Source organism: Oncorhynchus nerka, linkage group LG6, assembly GCF_034236695.1.
Source record: "Oncorhynchus nerka isolate Pitt River linkage group LG6, Oner_Uvic_2.0, whole genome shotgun sequence".
Lineage (NCBI taxonomy): Eukaryota > Metazoa > Chordata > Actinopteri > Salmoniformes > Salmonidae > Oncorhynchus > Oncorhynchus nerka.
In genome coordinates this window covers 36,788,699-36,807,864 of record NC_088401.1, presented here as the reverse complement: position 1 = coordinate 36,807,864, position 19,166 = coordinate 36,788,699, and positions in this window count along the sequence as shown.

Sequence of the window (19,166 nt, the reverse complement as noted above, 5' to 3'; positions counted from 1 at the left end):
ATGTTTGCAATTGTTTTTCCACCATTCATTTTTCCCATAGGGGATTTTAGAAACACTTAAAATAATGGCTGTTTCGAATAGGCTTACCCTGGCGTGACATTTTAATAACCGTGTAAATCTCTCTAGGACAAGGTGCCTTTTATCAATATATTCACTTGTACAATCCTTTCGGAAAGTATTCAGACCCCTTGAATTTTTGCACATTACGTTACAGCCTTATTCTAAAACTGATTAAATAGTTTTTTTCCCGCACCAATCTACACACAATACCCAATAATGACAAAGCCAAAACAGGCATTTAGATATTTTTGCAAATGTATTATAAATAAAAAAAGAAATGTCTGATTTACATAAGTATTCAGACCCTTTACTCAGTGCTTTGTTGAAGCATCTTTGGCAGCGATTACAGCCTTAAGTCAAATCATTATATGTATTTGTCACATGCACCGAAAACAGTGAAATGCTTACTTACAAGCCCTTACTCCCAAAAAGAAAGAAAGAAAAGTAACAAATACTTAAAAAGCAGCAGTAAAATAACAATAGCGAGGCTATATACAGGGGGTACCGGTACAGAGTCAATGTGGGGGGCACCGGTTAGTCAAAGTAATTGAGGTAGTATGTACGTGCAGGTAGTGTTATTAAAGTGACTATGCAGAGATAATAAACAGAATAGCTGCAGTGTAAAAGAGGGGAGGGGGGGGAAATGAAAATAGTCTGGGTAGCCATTTGATTAGATGTTCAGGAGTCTCATGGCTTGGGGGTAGAAGCTGTTTAGAAACCTCTTGGACCTACGCCTCTTGGACCAGGAGCTACTGCTCCAGTTTCAACTGCTCTGCCTGCGGCTATGGAACACTGACCTGTTCACCGGACATGCTACCTGTCCCAGACCTGCTGTTTTCAACTCTCTAGAGACTGCAAGAGCGGTAGAGATACTCTTAATGATCGGCTATGAAAAGCCAACTGGCATTTACTCCTGAGGTGCTGACTTGCTGCACCCTCGACAACTACTGTGATTATTATTATTTGACCATGCTGGTCATTTATGAACATTTGAACATCTTGGCCAAGTTCTGTTATAATCTCCACCCGGCACAGCCAGCAGAGGACTGGTTGCACATTTAAAATGCTTTGGTAAAACGGCTTTAAGTTTCCCTTGCATCAAAGTCCCCAGCCACTAGGCGGGGCGCCTCTGGATGAGCGTTTTCCTGTTTGCTTATGGTGGTATACAGCTCATTGAGTGCGGTCTTATTGCCAGAATCGGTCTGTGGTAGTATGTAGACAGCTAAGAAAATACAGATGAAAACTCTCTTGGTAGATAGTGTGGTCTGCAGCTTATCATGAGATACTTACTTACTTACTTACTGACTTTATTGTCCCCATGGGGAAATGTTGTTGCAGTACTCTACCTCAGGCGAGTGTAACCTCCAGACTTCCTTAGATATCATGCACCAGCTGTTGTTTACAAATATACAAGGACTGCCACCCCTTGTCTTACCAGAGGTTGCTGTTATATCCTGCCGATACAGTTTAAAACCAACCAGCTGTATGTTACTAATGTCGTCATTCAGCCACGAGAAGGTGAAAAATAAGATATTACAGTTTTTAATGTCCCATTGGTAGTTTTCTTGTTCGTAGGTCAACGATTTACAGTATTTTCCAATGATTGCACTTTGGCCAATAGAACGGATGGCAGTGGGGATTTATTCGCTTGCCCACGAATTCTCAGAAGCCAGGCCGACGTCTGCCCCCTTTTTCTCTGTCTTCTCTTCACTCAAATGACAGGGATTTGGGCCTATTCCTGGGAAAGCAGTATATCCTTCACGTCGGACTCATTAATTAATGCAACCACTGTGTCAGAGTTCAAAAAAACTTTACGGAAAAAAACATAATCTGAGAACGGTGCTCAGAGCCCAAAACAGCCAGAGAAATATCTGCCATTTTGTAGTCAACAGAAATTAGAAATAACACGATAAATATTCACTTACATTTGATGATCTTCATCAGAAGGCACTCCCAGGAATCCCAGTTCTACAATAAATGACTGATTTGTTCCATAAAGTCCATCATTTATGTCCAAATAGCCAATTGTTGTTAGCGTGTTCAGCCCACTAATTCATCTTCATGAGGCGCAAGCACTTCATCCAGACAAAAACTCGAAAAGTTCCGTTACAGTCCTTTAGAAACATGTCAAACGATGTATGGAATCAATCGTTAGGATGTTTTTAACATAAAACATCAATAATGTTCCAACCGGAGAATTCCAATGTATGAAGAAAAGGACTGAATCGAGAGGTAACTCTGTCGGGAGCGCGCGTCATGAGACCAAGGCACTCTGCCAGACCACTGACTCAAAGAGGTCTCATGAGCCCCTCCTTTATAGTAGAATCCTCATTCAAGTTTCTAAAGACTAGTGGAAGCCGTAGGAAGTGCAACTTGACTCCATAGACACTGTGTATTCGGTAGGCCAAGCTTTGAAAAACTACAAACCTCAGATGTCCCACTTCCTGGTTGGATATTTCTCAGGTTTTCGCCTGCCATATGAGTTCTGTTATGATCACAGACATCATTCTAACAGTTGTAGAACCCTTGTAGAAATTGTTTTCTATGCAATACTACTAATAATATATGCATGCATATATTAGCATCTGGGACTGAGTAGGAGGCAGTTCACTCTGGGCACGCTATTCATCCAAAAGTGAAAATGCTGCCCCCTATCCTAAAAAGGTTAATAACCTCTTGGAACTACCCCTCCCGGATCCGGGAGGATTGTCATCAACTACACTAATTAGCATAACGCAACGGACAAAAAATCTTACTAGAAAATATTCATGTTCATGAAATCACAAGTGAAATATAGTGAAACACAGCTTAGCCTTTTGTTAATCACCCTGTCATCTCAAATTTTGAAATTATATTATACTTTACAGCCAAAGCAAGACAAGCATTTGTGTAAGTTTATCGATAGCCTAGCATAGCATTATGTCCAGCTAGCAGCAGGAAGCTTGGTCACGAAAATCAGAAAAGCAATCAAATTAAATCGTTTACCTTTGATGAGCTTCGGATGTTTTCACTCACGAGACTCCCAGTTAGACAGCAAATGTTCCTTTTGTTCCATAAAGATTATTTGTATAGCGGAAATACCTCCGTTTCTTGTCCACGTTTTGTTGAGAAATCCACCATTTGTGTAAGTTTATCGATAGCCTAGCATAGCATTATGTCCAGCTAGCAGCAGGAAGCTTGGTCACGAAAATCAGAAAAGCAATCAAATTAAATCGTTTACCTTTGATGAGCTTCGGATGTTTTCACTCACGAGACTTTCAGTTAGACAGCAAATGTTCCTTTTGTTCCATAAAGATTATTTGTATAGCGGAAATACCTCCGTTTCTTGTCCACGTTTTGTTGAGAAATCCACCGGAAATTGCGGTCACGACAAATTAGATCCATAATATCGACAGAAACACGGCAAAGTTTTTTATAATCAATCCTCAAGGTGTTTTTCAAATATCTATTCGATAATATATCAACCGGGACAATTGGCTTTTCATTAGGAGCGAGAGGAACAAGGGACGCCTTTGTCTATTACGCACAAATCACTCTGAGAGCCACCACCTGACCACTGACGCAATGTTGTCATTCACGCTCAGTTTTCAAAATAAAAGCCTGAAAATGTGTCTAGTGGCTGTAGACACATTAGGGAAGCCATAGAAAAGGGAATCTTGTTGATATCCCCACATGGGTTTCAAAATAAGAGTCACTTCCTGATTGGATTTTTCTCAGCCTTTCGCCTGCAATATCAGTTCTGTTATACTCACAGACAATATTTTTACAGTTTTGGAAACTTTAGAGTGTTTTCTATCCTAAATTGTCAATTGTATGCATATTCTAGCATCTGGTCCTGAGAAATAGCCCGTTTACTTTGGGAACATTATTTTTCCAAAAATGAAAATAGTGCCCCCTAGCCTTAAGAGGTTTTAAGGAGAAGTATACCTTTAATTCTGTGAATAACACTTGTATCTTTTATCAATGTTTATTATGAGTATTTCTGCAAAATCACTGGATGTTTTGGAATAAAAACATTACTGCATGTAAGGCGTCAATGTAAACTGAGATTTTTGGATATAAATATGCCCATTATCGAACAAAACATACATGTATTGTGTAACATGATGTCCTATGAGTGTCATCAGATGACGATCATCAAAGGTTAGTGATTCATTTGATCTATATTTCTGCTTTTTGTGACTCCTATCTCTGGCTGGAAAAATGGCTGTGTTTTTTTTAACTTACGACCTAACATAATCATTTGTTGTGCTTTCGCTGTAAAGCAGTTTTGAAATCGGACATGATTGGCAGATTAACAAGATGTTTATCTTTCATTTGCTGTATTGGACTTGTTAATCTGTGAAAATAACATATTTCAAAAAAAAAAATTGAATTTCGCGTACTGCCTTTTCAGCGGAATGTTGTCGAGGGGTTCCGCTATCGGAACACCTGCGCTAGATAGGTTAAGTACCTTTCGGACTCTGCTCTGGCCTACTCAACTCTGCCTGCCCTTGACTTGTCGTTTGCCTACCCCCCTGTTTTTGTTATTAACATTTGTTACTTTGAAACTGTCTGCATCTGGGTCTTCTCCTAAGCCTTGACAGTACAAACTGGCCATGACGGACCCAGCAGACTCGGACCAGCTTCGCAAAGCCGTCTCCTCCCAAATTGACGCCGTTTCTCACACAGTGTTCTATCATCATCGAGCAGCAGCCCTCTTCCTTCCCCTCGGACTGCTCGAAGATAGCTTACTGGGAGGGCTCTCACCTGGGATTCGGCCATGTGGGAACAACAGTTGCACATATGCTTCAGTCTGGAGGAGTGCGTAGTTTTTGATTCTCCATTGTACAGGAGAGAGACTGCCCAGAAGTTACTCCAGCTTCGGTAAGACTCCCGCAATGTGGCAGACTAGGCTGTGGATTTTCGGACATTGGCAGCTGAGAGTGCCTGGAACCCGGAATCACTGTTCGACACGTTCCTGCACAAAGTATCGTAGGAGGTTATGGACAAACTAGCAGCCCGGTAACTACGGATGGATCTTGACTCACTCATTGCCTTTACCATCCTGATCAATGGGTGGCTACGGGAACGTGGGAAGGAGAGGGGATCCGATTCCACTAGCCCGCCAAACAATTCCACCTCGTATCCGAGGTATCCCGGAAGTCCCGACATCTCCATTGCCGAGAGGACTCGAGGCTACCAGAATTCCCCCGAGAGTCTCCGAAGTCTGCAGAATCATCTCTTCCTCAGCCGATGCAACTAGGCAGAGCTAGACTGTCCCCATCCGAACATCTACACCGGCTTCACTTGTAGAGGTGCCTGTATTGCGGGACTCCTGGTCATTTCGTGTCCTCCTGTCCACTAGAAGACCAGGCTCACCAGTAGGGGTGAGTACTTTGGGCACGAGACAAAATCTCTCTGGGTACTCATTGACTCTGGGGCAGATGAGAATTTTATGGATGCTACCCTGGCGTCCGAGCTAGCCATCCCCACTCAGCCCTTCTCCATTCCCATGGAAGTTGGAGCGCTGGATGGGCACTCTCTAGGCCGGGTCTCCCACAATACCACTCCCATCGAGTGTCAGGGTACCACAGTGAGGCTATCCAATTCATGCTATTTAAGTCTCCTCAGGTTCCTGTGGTGTTGGGATTCTCTTGGCTCCAGCGACACCATTCCCTTTTTTACTGGACTGCTGGTGCCATCATGGGCTGGAGCCCATTCTGCCATGCCCATTGTCTGAAGTCAGTGCAACCTCCCTGCCATTCCCGCGGAGTACCAGGACCACAGGGAGGATTTCAGTAAGGCCCGGACCACTTCACTTCTTCCACACCGACCCTATGACTGCGGTATCAACCTTCTCCCAGGCATCACACAGCCCCAGGTCTGTAGACCAAGGCTATGGACACCTACATCGAGGACTCCCTAGCTGCAGGGTGTATCTGTCCTTCTGCCTCCCACGCCAGCGCAGGCTTCTTCTTTGTGGAGAAGAAGAACAAAACCCTGCGTTTGTGCATTGACTACCGGGGCCTCAATGACATCACGGTTAAGAACCGCTACCCACTACCACTCATCGCCTCGGCCTTCGAGCCACTCCAGGGAGCCACCTTTTTCTCCAATTTGGACCTGCGGAATGTTCTCTACGACATGTTGAATCGGTTCATCTTCGTCTACCATGACAACATCCTCGTTTTCTCCCACTCAGCCCAAGAACACGTGCTCCACATCCAACAGGTCCTCTAGCGCATCCTGGAGTACCAGCTTCACATGAATGTGGAGAAATGCGAATGCCATCGCTCCATCTTCCCCTTTCTTGGTTACATCATTGCTGCAGGGAATGTACAGATGGATCCCGGGAAGGAGAGAGCAGTGGTGGATTGGCCCCAGCCTACGTCCAGAGTGCACCTGCAACGTTGCCTGGGATTTTCCAACTTTTATCCCCGCTTTATCTGGGGCTACAGCACCCTGGCTTCCCCCCTGTCTCCACTCACCTCTCACCGGGCATTCCGGGAACTCAAACACCGCTTCACCACAGCTCCCATATTGGTTCATCTTGACCCGTCCTGTTAGTTCGTGGGGAGGCTGATGCTTCGGATGTCAGAGTGGGGTCTGTCCTGTCCCAGCATTCTGACCTCAAGTTACATACCTGCGCCTTTTTCTCCCATCGCCACAGAGAGGAATTACGATGTGGGAAATTTACATTTACATTTACATTTAAGTCATTTAGCAGACGCTCTTATCCAGAGCGACTTACAAATTGTGAAATTGTGAGCTTCTCGTGGTGAAGATGGTGTTGGAGGAGCGGAGACACTGGTTGGAGGAGGCAGAACATCTGTTCATTCACAAGAACCTGGAATATCTCCACACCGCCAAGCGTCTCAATTCCAGGCAAGCTAGGTGGGCACTGCTTTTCACCCTGTTTAACTTCTTTGGGATAGGGGGTGGTATTTTGACGTCCAGATGAAAAGCGTGCCCAAAGTAAACTGCCTGCTACTCAGGCCCAGAAGCTAGGATATGCATATAATTGGTAGATTTGGATAGAAAACACTAAAGATTCTAAAACTGTTAAAATTATGTCTGGTGAGGCACCTGGTTGCAGTTCCTATGGCTTCCACTAGATGTCAACAGTGTTTAGAAATTGGTTGATGTTTTTCCTTTGAAAAATGAAGAAGTATGGCTATTCAGAATGAGTGTCAAGCCAAGTGGACTCTTTTGTTTGGGGCGCGTGACCTGTAGCTCTCTCCGCTCTGATTTTATCCGCTAATTGAACACAGTATATTCCGTCTTAAATTGTATTTATTATTTACATTTTAGGATACCTAAGGATGGATTAGGAAAGTTGTTTGAAATGTTTGGACAAAGTTTACAGGTAACTTATTAGATCATTTGTAGTCATGTTGGGCGATGTGGAACCAGTGTTTTTCTGAATCAAACGCGCCAAATAAATGGACATTTTGGGGATATAAAAAAGGAGTTTATCGAACAAAAGGACCATTTGTGATGTTTCTGGGACATATTGGAGTGCCAACAGAAAAAGATCCTCAAAGATAAGGCATGAATTATATCGTTTTTTCTGACTTTTGTGTCGCCACCTGCCTGGTTGAAAATTATTGTTATGCACATGTATTGTGGGGTGCTGTCCTCAGATAATCGCATGGTTTGCTTCCACCTTAAAGTCTTTTTAAAATCTGAGACCGCGGCTGGATTAACAAGAAGGTAAGCTTTATTTTGACATATTGCATGTGTATTTTCAAGAAGGTTAAATGTTTACAATTCTGTGGTTTGAATTTGGCGCCCTGCACTTTCACTGGATGTTGGTCAGGAGGGACGCTACCGTCCCACCTAGCCTAGAGAATTGAACTTCTCCCTCTCCTATCGACCGTGTTGCAAGAATATCAAGCCAGAAGCGCTGTCATGCCACTATAGCCCCGCTACACTCTCGCACCCCATGACCATCCTTCCCACCTCGTGCCTGATGACGACACTCAGCTGGGAAATAGGGAAGCAGGTCCGTGAGGCGCTGTGTTCCCAGCCGAACCCCAGGGGGGCCCAGATAACCGGATGTTTGTTCCTAAAGCTGTCCGCTCCTCGTTCCTGGAGTGGGCCGAGGAGCAGCTGTATACTGCTGTTTTAAACATAATCCCTCTGATCATAACCCGAAATGTGGTGGTCTTGAGCAACTTCAGTCACTCCTGTACTATTACGTGCTCTAATTCTCATGAGTTACAGTGATGCTTCTGCAAGCTTATTGGATAAGCCCAGGTTAGTCCCTCCCAGTTTCGGCCTGTTTGCTTCCATTTGGTTCATGGTGAATATACCTCAGGAATACACAGCCATTGTTAATTTTGATCCACATAAGACTATGAACAATCCTGAACTAGGCCCTGTTCAAATACTCTTCAAGTGCATCCTTCCTTCATCGCCTCTTTAAAGTCACTAATCTGACAAGACATAAATTGTGAAAGCCTTGCAATGGAAAGCTATTTTACCCCAATCTAGTCATGACAAAACATTGATTATTCAAGGAAGGGAGGAAGTAAGGGGCTGATTAAATCTGTATCGTGGAAAATCCATGGTGTAGCGTGATTTAAATGTAAAGGTAATTTCCGAATGAGCCGACATATGCAGTGTTTACCGTGAATGCAGTCTGCGAATGCAGACTATAACATGCATCTTCCACGATTGAAGATTGAGTCGAGCCCTAATGATGATTAAACATGGAGTAACCAAACAGGGAACTTGAATTGCTATGGGTGTCATGCAAATTGACATGGCATAAGGGCCCATGGATATTATTATGTTTCTACAGCCACCACAGCGGACGGATAGTGTGATGCACATTATAATGTTTTTCTGCTTCTAATTTCAGACTGTCTCCCTCGGGAGCGATTATACAGGAGGGATGCTGGTGTTTTGGGAAATATATCTGATAAACATTCATTGTTCAGAATTCGGTTGCAAATAGGTGAATAAAAGAGGAGCAATGCACGAAATACCAAAGATAAACGAGAAATGGTCCAAAGTTCAAGCAATGTTGTTTTTATGTAATATTTTATATAAGACCTCATCATCTCATTTTGAGCACATTGATATGAAGTCTGAGGAGAGCTGTGGAAAAGACTTCCTGTTTTCCGTATGCGGTCTGCTGACGCTTTAAGGGGACGGACCGATTATCCAGCTGGGGCAGCTGTTCATGACATTACCTTTCCCCCCACGGCCCACGCTGCACTGCCCTGGCCTCAGCCAATGGGAACTGAACCGCATCACCATCACTTCCAGTTTCATGTGTGTACCCCATTTTCATAGCAGCAATTGATTCCCACCCCTACCCCGTATTTTCTAAAGAAATAACATGCAATGAGATTAAATAACCAGACCAAAGACGAATCTATGGTTTTAACTGAAGTGCTGGGGAAGGACAGGAGAGGTTGAATGCATAACACATCTGTGTGGCTGCCTGAGGAATATGGAAGTATTTTATATTTGAGCATTCTTTATTTCATACGGCGAGCAGTTCAATTCACTGGTACTACGGAAAGAAAATACTTATTATCAAGTAATATCAATAGCCCTCCTTTATTATCATTGACTGAGCAAGCTAAGTGTAAATTAGAATAAAATCAAGTGTTTCTTATTGGACAGATGGTACCTCCCAGTTTTACTGATTTCCAGAGTGTTTTCTTCTGTTAACTTCCGACCAAATATGACTACAGAAATGCGTGTTGTTTAGCAACAAAACTGATGTGTGTGCAAGTGTGGAGCACAACAGGCGAGGTTGGCTAAGAATCAAAGGATTGTTGACAACATGTCAACTATATTTCCTTTCCAAATCTTTATTGAAAATATAAATACATTTGCACAAAGAGAACTTGCTATCTCTCAAATACATTGTTACAGTTAGTTTTTTTTCTCCCCAATTTCATGATATTCAGTTGGTAGTTATAGTCTTGTCTCATTGCTGCAACTCCCGTATGGACTCGGAAGAGGCAAAGGCCGAGAGCTGTGCCAGCCGCACCAATGTGTCAGAGGAAACACCATACACCTGGCAATCATGTCAGCGTACACTGAGCCTGGCCCGCCACAGGAGTTGTTCGTGTGTGGTGGGACAAGGACATCCCAGCTGGCAAACCCTCCCCTAACCCAGACGACGCTGGACCAGTTGTGCGCCGCCCCATGGGTCTCCCGGGTTGAAGCCGGCTGCGACAGAGCCTGGACTCAAACCCAGAAACTCTAGTGGCACAGCTAGCACTGCAATGCAATGCCAAGACCACTGCACCAATTGGGAGGCATACATCGTTACAGTTGTTGGTTAGCTAGCTTTTGAATTTTAGCCATATTAGCATACACGTGACGAATCAAAACACCTCAAAACATGGTACCAATAACAAGATACAACAAGCTGAAACGAGCCACAAATGATTCCCCACATTGCAGCTTCTTGTCATTGTTGCTAGCTATCTTGAACATCCATTTTCGTGAAGTTGTCTATACCATTTGGGACATTATCGTGACAGGCAGGAAAGAGTCGATCGATCAGCAAGAACGCGAAGCAAGAACGCGAAGCAAGTCGACTAAGAACGCGAAGCAAGTCGACTAATTTAAGTTTTCAAATACCTGGTCTTTAATCCACATTAAAGTTTGACATAGGAGTGAATATTCAAGCCAACTCTGGGTAAGTGCAAGGGCTGCCAGTTAAGAATTTGTTCTTAACTGACTTGCCTAGTAAAATAAAGGTAAAATAAAATAAAAGATTTCCAAAATCACCTCTGTCCAGGCAACTGAGTGCTGAGCAGCAGCAAGCTGAGAAGTTTCTATGGCTACTCACAAGCAGAGAGGCTGTATTGCATTAGTGGAATTAGTTCTCAGGGCATATCTGCCGGATATAGCTAGCGGAAGTGGCATTTCGTAGCAGATTGGAGAATTACGAGAATTGGGAAAATTAGCGTGGTAGGTTAGGATAATTAGGTTAAGGTTAGGAAAGGGGTTAGGATTAGCTAAAATGCTAAAATTGTCCCTGACATGACTCAAATATATCTGGGTACAACAAAGCTTGCCCTGAGAACAGTCTTGGTTTCCACTAATGTGATTGTGCCGCAGAGTGGGGACAGAAAGATTAGCAACTGGGAGGAAGTTGTTTTTGATTTTTGTGTGTAAAAATGAGCACTGGAAGGGACGGGAGTGATGTTTATCAGAATGGGACAGGAAAGTTCTAGGTTATGGAACTGTTCCAGGCTAAGGAACTGTTGCGGGATCAGGCAAGTATGGGAAACTATTTGACAAGACGGGACAGGAATGAATATTCACTCCCTTGTCAACTTCTACTGTCCTGTCTTGTCTCGAACTTGACTCGAGAACTTGACTCCCATTCTTGCTCGAATCCCGCGGGACCCACAAGACCTGCAGGAGTCCTGTCCCATGTCAACCTCTATTCCACATACCACAGCCTTAAGCAATCTCTCTCATTTGTTGATGTCTTCCATTATCCATCTTTTCGTCCATTTAATGTCTGTTTTATTGTGATAACATGCATTGTGTCCTTGTTGTGGCTTCCCCTTCATAGGGTAATGATTTAAGTATGTATTCTTTGAGGAGGACACTGTGCCCTGCCTGCCTGTTGCGGCTTGTCCTGTCTTTCCTCTTTCCCCTTCCTCTCCTGTGCTCGTCAAATGGAAATCAAATAAATACCACAATTTCCACCCGAATATAAATTTCAGCTGCATGCTGAATCCTTACCCATCCTGGGTGTATTGAACTCTGTTCCCCCAAGGGGTCACAAAGGGTTCATGGTTTGAGGTAGCAGGAAGTGGACCTTAAACTCTGACAATGGCACGCTCTCCATCCATACTTACTGGGTTCACATGCCTGCCCAGCCTATGGTTGACTTCTTCTTTGGTGAAGACATAACAAAGAGATATGGCAAAGGGCCCCTGAGAATTCAATTCAGATGGTTTTGGGCTGGTGGGTTGATTTTCAGGGGTGCGAATAACACCAGCCAACAGTAAAATAATGGTAGATTTTGCCATTGGCTGGTAGAATGTCTTCTCACTCACTCAAAGACCATCAAAGACTAAATGGGGAGTGTCAGGGCACACTATACATACCAAAATGATTATATGTCAATTAAGCTCTGGAACATCATGGAAATAAAAATTTATGAGCAAACCCCCTGAAATAGAGAAGGAGCTTTGGATGTTGCATTAGATTGACAAACTATATATAGGCTACATGTACAGAATACATTAGGTTATGTAGTGTTCCCTGAGCAAAAACAGAGGAGTTCTGTTCTAACGCCTCTTCTCTGAATCTGCTGCTCAGTTTCTGCAGGTGCTGATTTTCAAATGAATCGAGTCTATCCTGGCTCACTTTGCAGTGAAGAACAGTCCAACACAGCTAAAAAGACACTCATAGGTGGCAGAGGCAGGCAGGCCTGTGTTCAGTTTGTGGGACAGCATTTTGTCTGACACACAGGAAAGGTATCATCCATCTCCCCTGTTTTCTTGTGACCTTTTGGGCGGATTGTCATGGCTAGCCACCATGCATGAAATGCCGTAGGATGAATCTGCAGGTAGCTAAATCTAGCCAACTAGGTTCAATGTTGGCTAGCTAGCTAACGTTAGGCTATAACTAGCAATGCAAATTGCTTTCTGAGATACAAATATTAATACTACACAGATCATACACGCAATGTTAGCAAGCGAGCCAGCATGCTAAAGTTTGCTAGCTAGCTAACAGTACTCTTTAACTTACAAGGAAAACATCTTTCTGCCAAAATTAGAAATTTGTAATATCAGAAAATATACTGTAGCTAGACTCTTTACCCGTATACAGTGCCTTCGGAAAGTATTCAGTCCCCTTGATATTTTCCACATTTTGTTACGTTACAGCCTTATTCTAAAAGATTAAACAGTTTTTCCCTCATAAATCTACATACAATGCCCCATAATGACAAAGCAAAAACAGGTTTGTTGAAATGTTTGCAAAAATATCACATTTACATAAGTATTCAGGCCCTTCACTCAGTACTTTGTGGAAGCACCTTTGGCAGCGATAACAGCCTAGAGTCTTCTTGGGTATGACGCTACAAGCTTGGTGCACCTGTAATTGGGGAGTTTCTCCCATTCTCCTCTGCAGATTCTCTCAAACTCTGTCAGGTTGGATGGGGAGTGTCGCTGCAGAGACTGGATTATGGATTAAAAATGGATTTTAAAAAACGATTCTCACCCATCTACACACAGTAGCCCATAATGACAAAATGAAAACATATTTTTAGAAAATGTATTGAAAATTAAATAAAGAAATATCTAATTTACTTACAGTACCAGTCAAAAGTTTGGTTGCTCCACTAAAGGTTTTGCGGTTATGCTGCTGGATTTAGATGTAATTTGTGGTTTAGTACGGTACTCTCTTTCACTCTTCATTGCTCCAGACCAGCGCAAGGGGGAGTTAGAGCAGTGTCCCAAGATGCTACTGTTTCTCTTTCTGACAATGAATGGGCGACATAAACCTAAATAGAAACTGATAATTGTGCACAACTTCAGTATTACTTACTAAAACTGTTGTTACACTAAGGGTGTGGAAATGTCAGGATTAATTTTCTCTTACTTTAGTAGTGTAGCCTACTCCCGACTGGTCACTTTGTACAGCACCTGAGTGGCGAAATCATTTCCAAAATATTGTTAATTTTTTTAACAAAGCCATTATTATTATTAGTATTCATTCAGAATGATATAAAAGCCCCTTGGATATTCTCACAGATATATTATTAACCGTGTTATTAGCAGGACAATATATATTGGTCATGGCTCCCTAGTGGCACACAATGGGATTGCCTTACAGTTCTCCAGCTGTAGCCACTGAAATAGCAGTGGGTGCGCGAGGTTCAAGGCATGAGGGCAGGAGCCGCACACAGAAGACGGACCTAGCCCATGGGGAAGGGAGGAAGTGGAAGGAGGAGTGGACCCCCACCCCACTGGGTAGCACAGAGCAACACTTTAAGGGGCACTGCACTAATAATGGCGCTGACTAGGGAAATGTACACGCTGTTCTTAGTGCCAGTCTGCACTTTCAAACTAAAACAATGTAAATAATAATGATATGAAAAATGCCCCTTAGATATGAATTCAGAGGGCAGATGTTATTAAATATAACATTTTATTTACAGTAGTGATGGACAGCTGGTGGCATTTTGAAAACAGTTTTTCAAACACTTGTGGCACCGATTAGCAGCATAATCAAATTGAGGACAATCGGCGACCTATGGCCTGTTGTAAACTCCTCACCCCACCCCAATATCCACCCTTAACAGTTACCATTAAAAAACGAGCTGTTTATCTAAAAAAAAATGACATTGCAACCAAAGAGAACAGACGAAATGGACATTGTTTTCATCAAGCCAGCTGCTTTCTATGGTGCTACCCATTCCATGGTTAGGATTTTAACCACTTGAAAATGAGCCGGAACTGAGAGGATCACCAAAACTAAAGGTATTTTGGTTTCTTAAAAAAATATGTATATAGCCTATCAATGTGTAGACATACTGTGTAAAAAAATCAGCAATTAAATAAAGGTTAAATAAAAACGTGAATGTGTTTTTGCAGAGCATACAACCATGCCGACAACCATCCGTGGAGATCAGTGGACAAAGGGCTGGTGTCACGGCCTTCAAAAGGAGGAGACCAAGGCGCAGTGTGGTATGCGTGTATTCTTCTTTATTACAAGAATGAACACTGAACAAAACTAACAAAACGAACCGTGACGCTATACAAATGAGTGCCGAACAGGCAACTACACATAGACAAGAACACACAAATACCCAAGGGAAAATGGCTACCTAAATATGGTCTCCAATCAGAGACAACGATAAACAGCTGCCTCTGATTGGGAACCATATCAGGCCACCAGAGACAAACATATACCTAGAACTACAATACCCCTAGATATATATAAAAAAAAACTAGACAAGGAAAAACTAGCATACCCACCCTAGTCACACCATTGCCTAACCAAAATAATAAAGAAAACATAGATAACTAAGGTCAGGGCGTGAGTTGATGAATGAAGTGAGGAATGGGAGAAGGTCTCCAGACATGGTTTGGAGAAGGGAGGAGGGAATGGGGTTGAGCGGGCAGGTTGATGGGCGGCCAGACCTCACTAGTCGCAGGATGTCATCTGGAGAGAGAGGGAAGAAAGAGGTCAAGGTGTAGGGTAGTTATGTGTGAGTGAGACCAGTGGACTTAGTAGGCTGAATGAGTAGCGGATGTTCTCAATCTTCTTTTCAAAGTGGTTGACAAAGTTGTCGGCAGAGAGGGAGGGAGGGTGGAGGATTAAGGAGGGAGGAGAAGGTGGAAAAGAGTTTCCTGTGGTAGAAAGTGGCTTTAGCAGTGGATACAGAGGAAGAGAAGGTAGAGAGAAGGAAGTGAAAGGATGATAGGTCCTCCGGAGGTTTAGTTTTCTTCCATTTTTGCTCATATGTCTGCAGCACTGTTCTGTAAGCTTGCAATGAGTCCCTTGGCCACGGAGCAGGAGGGGAGTGCCAAGCCGGCCGGGAGGAAAGGGGACAGTGCTAGTCATAGGATGCGTAATGGGAGGAGATTACGGTGGAAGGGGCAGAATCAGGAGACAGGAAGGAAAAGGATTAGCAGAAGGGAGAGATGATAGCATAGAAGAGGAGAGAGTAGTGGGATAGAGAGAGTGAAGATTTTGACAGCACATCACCATCTGGGTAGGGGCTGAGTGTTTAGGGTTGGAGAAAAGGGAAAAAGAAAAGGAAACAAAGTAGTGATCAGAGACCTGGGGGGGGGGGTCGCAATGAGATTAGTAGGCCAGCATCCTCTAGTAAAGAGTATTGCTTGACCTCTACTGTCCACAACTACTGACCACAAGTGCTGACCACGTCCATACTGTAGGGCCCAAAGAACCTGCAACACAACGACACAACTACCAACCACAACTACTGACCAGAAATACTGCTCTTGTCTGCACTAGCTCTGGTCCAGCAGTGGTCTTCACCAGACATTATAACTAATTAAATAAATAGGCATAAATTAGCATATAATACCCACCAACAGTAATTGTAACTCTTGAACCGTTCAAGACAAACCAACTTTAATTTCATCTACCTACATGTACAACTATAACGAGTTACCACCATTACTACTGCAGACACTACCACCAACTTTCACATACATGTTCAAGCTATCCTAACTTCAAATTCAGTAAAATGTTTATCAGCTATAGGTATATCAATTTGTATACATTTCAATAAAATAACCCATCAACAGTAACTCTTGAACCATTCAAGCTAGTTACACCAAACCAACCTTCGTATGTTCAACTTTTCATATACCTACTTTTTCAACTATAACCAGTCACCATCATTACCACTGCAGATACTACTACTACTATAATGTATTTCTAAACCATACATACTTTTAAACAAGCCATACATACTTTTAAACAAACACAACACATTTTCTTCAAGAAATGTACTTTTAGCCTAGAGTTGATTTATTAGATAGAACTACAGCTAGCTATCAGTAGGCCTACATACAAACCTATTCTACATAGTTCTTCAACTACTGTAGTTTAGACATTTTTGTGATCTAACTGCCCCACAAGCCAAATTAATATGGTTGATATAGTAGTCTATAAACGTAATCAGACCAGATATTTTACTACATTTCTATGTGGGGTTCTAGTTTAGTTTTTCTATGTTGGTGTTTGGTTTGATTCCCAATTAGAGGCAGCTGGCTATCGTTGTCTCTAATTGGGGATCATATTTAAGTAGAATTTTTTTCCACCTGTGATTTATGGGATATTGTTTTGAGTTGGTGTTACACCTCTTTGTTACGATTCGTAGTTTGTTTCGTTCTTTCTTTATTGTTTTGTGCGTTAATAATATGTGGAAACCATATCGAGCTGCAGCTTGGTCCGATAATTATTACAGCGAACGTGACAGAGTTCATGTTAAATCACATAAGAATACATTTAATTACATTTTTCACCCAGATCTAACAAATGTAGATTTTTGAGTGTAATTCCAATTGAATTGCGCATTTGGCCCTTTTAATTGCCCATCTAGCAAGTGAGGAATGCGCCATCTAATGTGTTGGTCTAGCGATGGTTCTGTAGGCCTAGTGCTGCTGCTCATTTCATGACAAATTTAGCTAATAACAAATAATAGATACAAATGATACACTTACTCATGATATACTTCTGCCAGGTAAGCCTACTTTGCAGTTAACATTTAACTGAGAAGGTTTTGGGGAAACAATTTCTGTCAAACCACAAGACGGTTATCACATAAACTGGTTACATGGAGTGATAAACAAATGCACACGCACCACAAAGACAGACAGGGGCAATATTGCTGGAAAATAATTTGCAGTCATTGTGTTACACTTGTTGATTTTGTCCCCCCCACACCAGATGCGATCAGGACACACAGGTTAAAATATCAAAACAAACTCTGAACCAATTATATTAATTTGGGGCCAGGTCAAAAAGCATTAAACATATATCAATTTAGCTAGCTAGCTTGCTGTTGCTAGCTAATTTGTCCTGTGATATAAACATTGGGTTGTTATTTTGCCTGAAATGCCACAACCGGCCAGAGTGTGGACCTCAGTTCATCTTTCAATGCTCCTAAAAACCAAGGAGGAGATGAGAGAGGCAGGACTTGCAGCACATTGAGCATCACAAATAGAACCAACTTCTATTTTAGCGCCTGGCCACAATGATTTTTATTGAATTATTTATTTTATTTTATTTTACCTTTATTTAACCAGGCAGGCTAGGTGAGAACAAGTTGTCATTTACAACTGCGACCTGGCCAAGCAAAGTAGTGCGACACAAACAACAACACAGAGTTACACATGGAATAAACAAGCGTACAGTCAATAACACAATAGAACAAAATTAAGTCTATATACAGTGTGTGCAAAAGGCAATAAATAGGCCATAGTACCAAAGTAATTACAATTTAGCAAATTAACACTGGAGTGACAGATGTGCAGATGATGATGTGCTGGTAGAAATATTGGTGTGCAAAAGTGCAGAAAGGTAAATAAAAACAATATGTGGATAAGGTAGGTAGATTGGATGGGCTATTTACAGATGGGCTATGTACAGCTGCAACGATCAGTTAGCTGCTCAGATAGCTGATGTTTAAAGTTTGTGACGGAAATATAAGTCTACAGCTTCAGAGATTTTTTCAATTCGTTCCAGTCATTGGCAGCAGAGAACTGGAATGAAAGGCAGCCAAAGCAGGTGTTGGCTTTGGGGATGACCAGTGAGATAAACCTGCTGAAGCGCGTGCTTTGGGTGGGTGTTGTTATCGTGACCAGTGAGCTGAGATAAGGCGGAGCTTTACCCAGCAAGGACTTGGAGCCAGCAGATGACCTGAAGCCAGTGGGTCTGGCAACGAATATGTAGCGAGGGCCAGCCGACGAGAGCCTATAGGTCGCAGTGGTGTGTGGTGTATGGGGCTTTGGTGCAAAATGGATGGCACTGTGATAGACTGCATCCAGTTTGCAGAGTAGAGTGTTGGAGGCTATTTTGTAAATGACATCGCCGAAGTCAAGGATCGGTAGGATAGTCAGTTTTACGAGGGTTATGTTTGGCGGCATGAGTAAAGGAGGCTTTGTTGCGAAATAGGAAGCCGATTCTAGATTTAATTTGGGATGGAGATATTTAATATGAGTCTGGAAGGAGAGTTTACAGTCTATCCAGACACCTAGGTATGTATAGTTGTCCACATATTCAAAGTCGGAACCGTCCAGAGTAGTGATGCTAAAAGCATGCATTTACTTTTACTAGCGTTTAAGAGCATTTGGACGCCACGGAAGGCGTGTTGTATGGCAATGAAGCTCATTTGGAGGTTTGTTAAACCTGTTAAGCCTACCCCCTACTTTTTCGAACATTCTGTTAAAAATCGTGCAACATTTCAGCGTCCTGCTACTCATGCCAGGAAAATAGTATATGCATATGATTAGTATGTGTGGATAGAAAACACTCTGACGTTTCTAAAACTGGTTAAATCACGGCTGTGACTATAACATAACGTGTGTTTCATCGAAAAGCGCAAGAAAAACAGATCACCGAAAACTGGAAAATATATAAATGCGCCA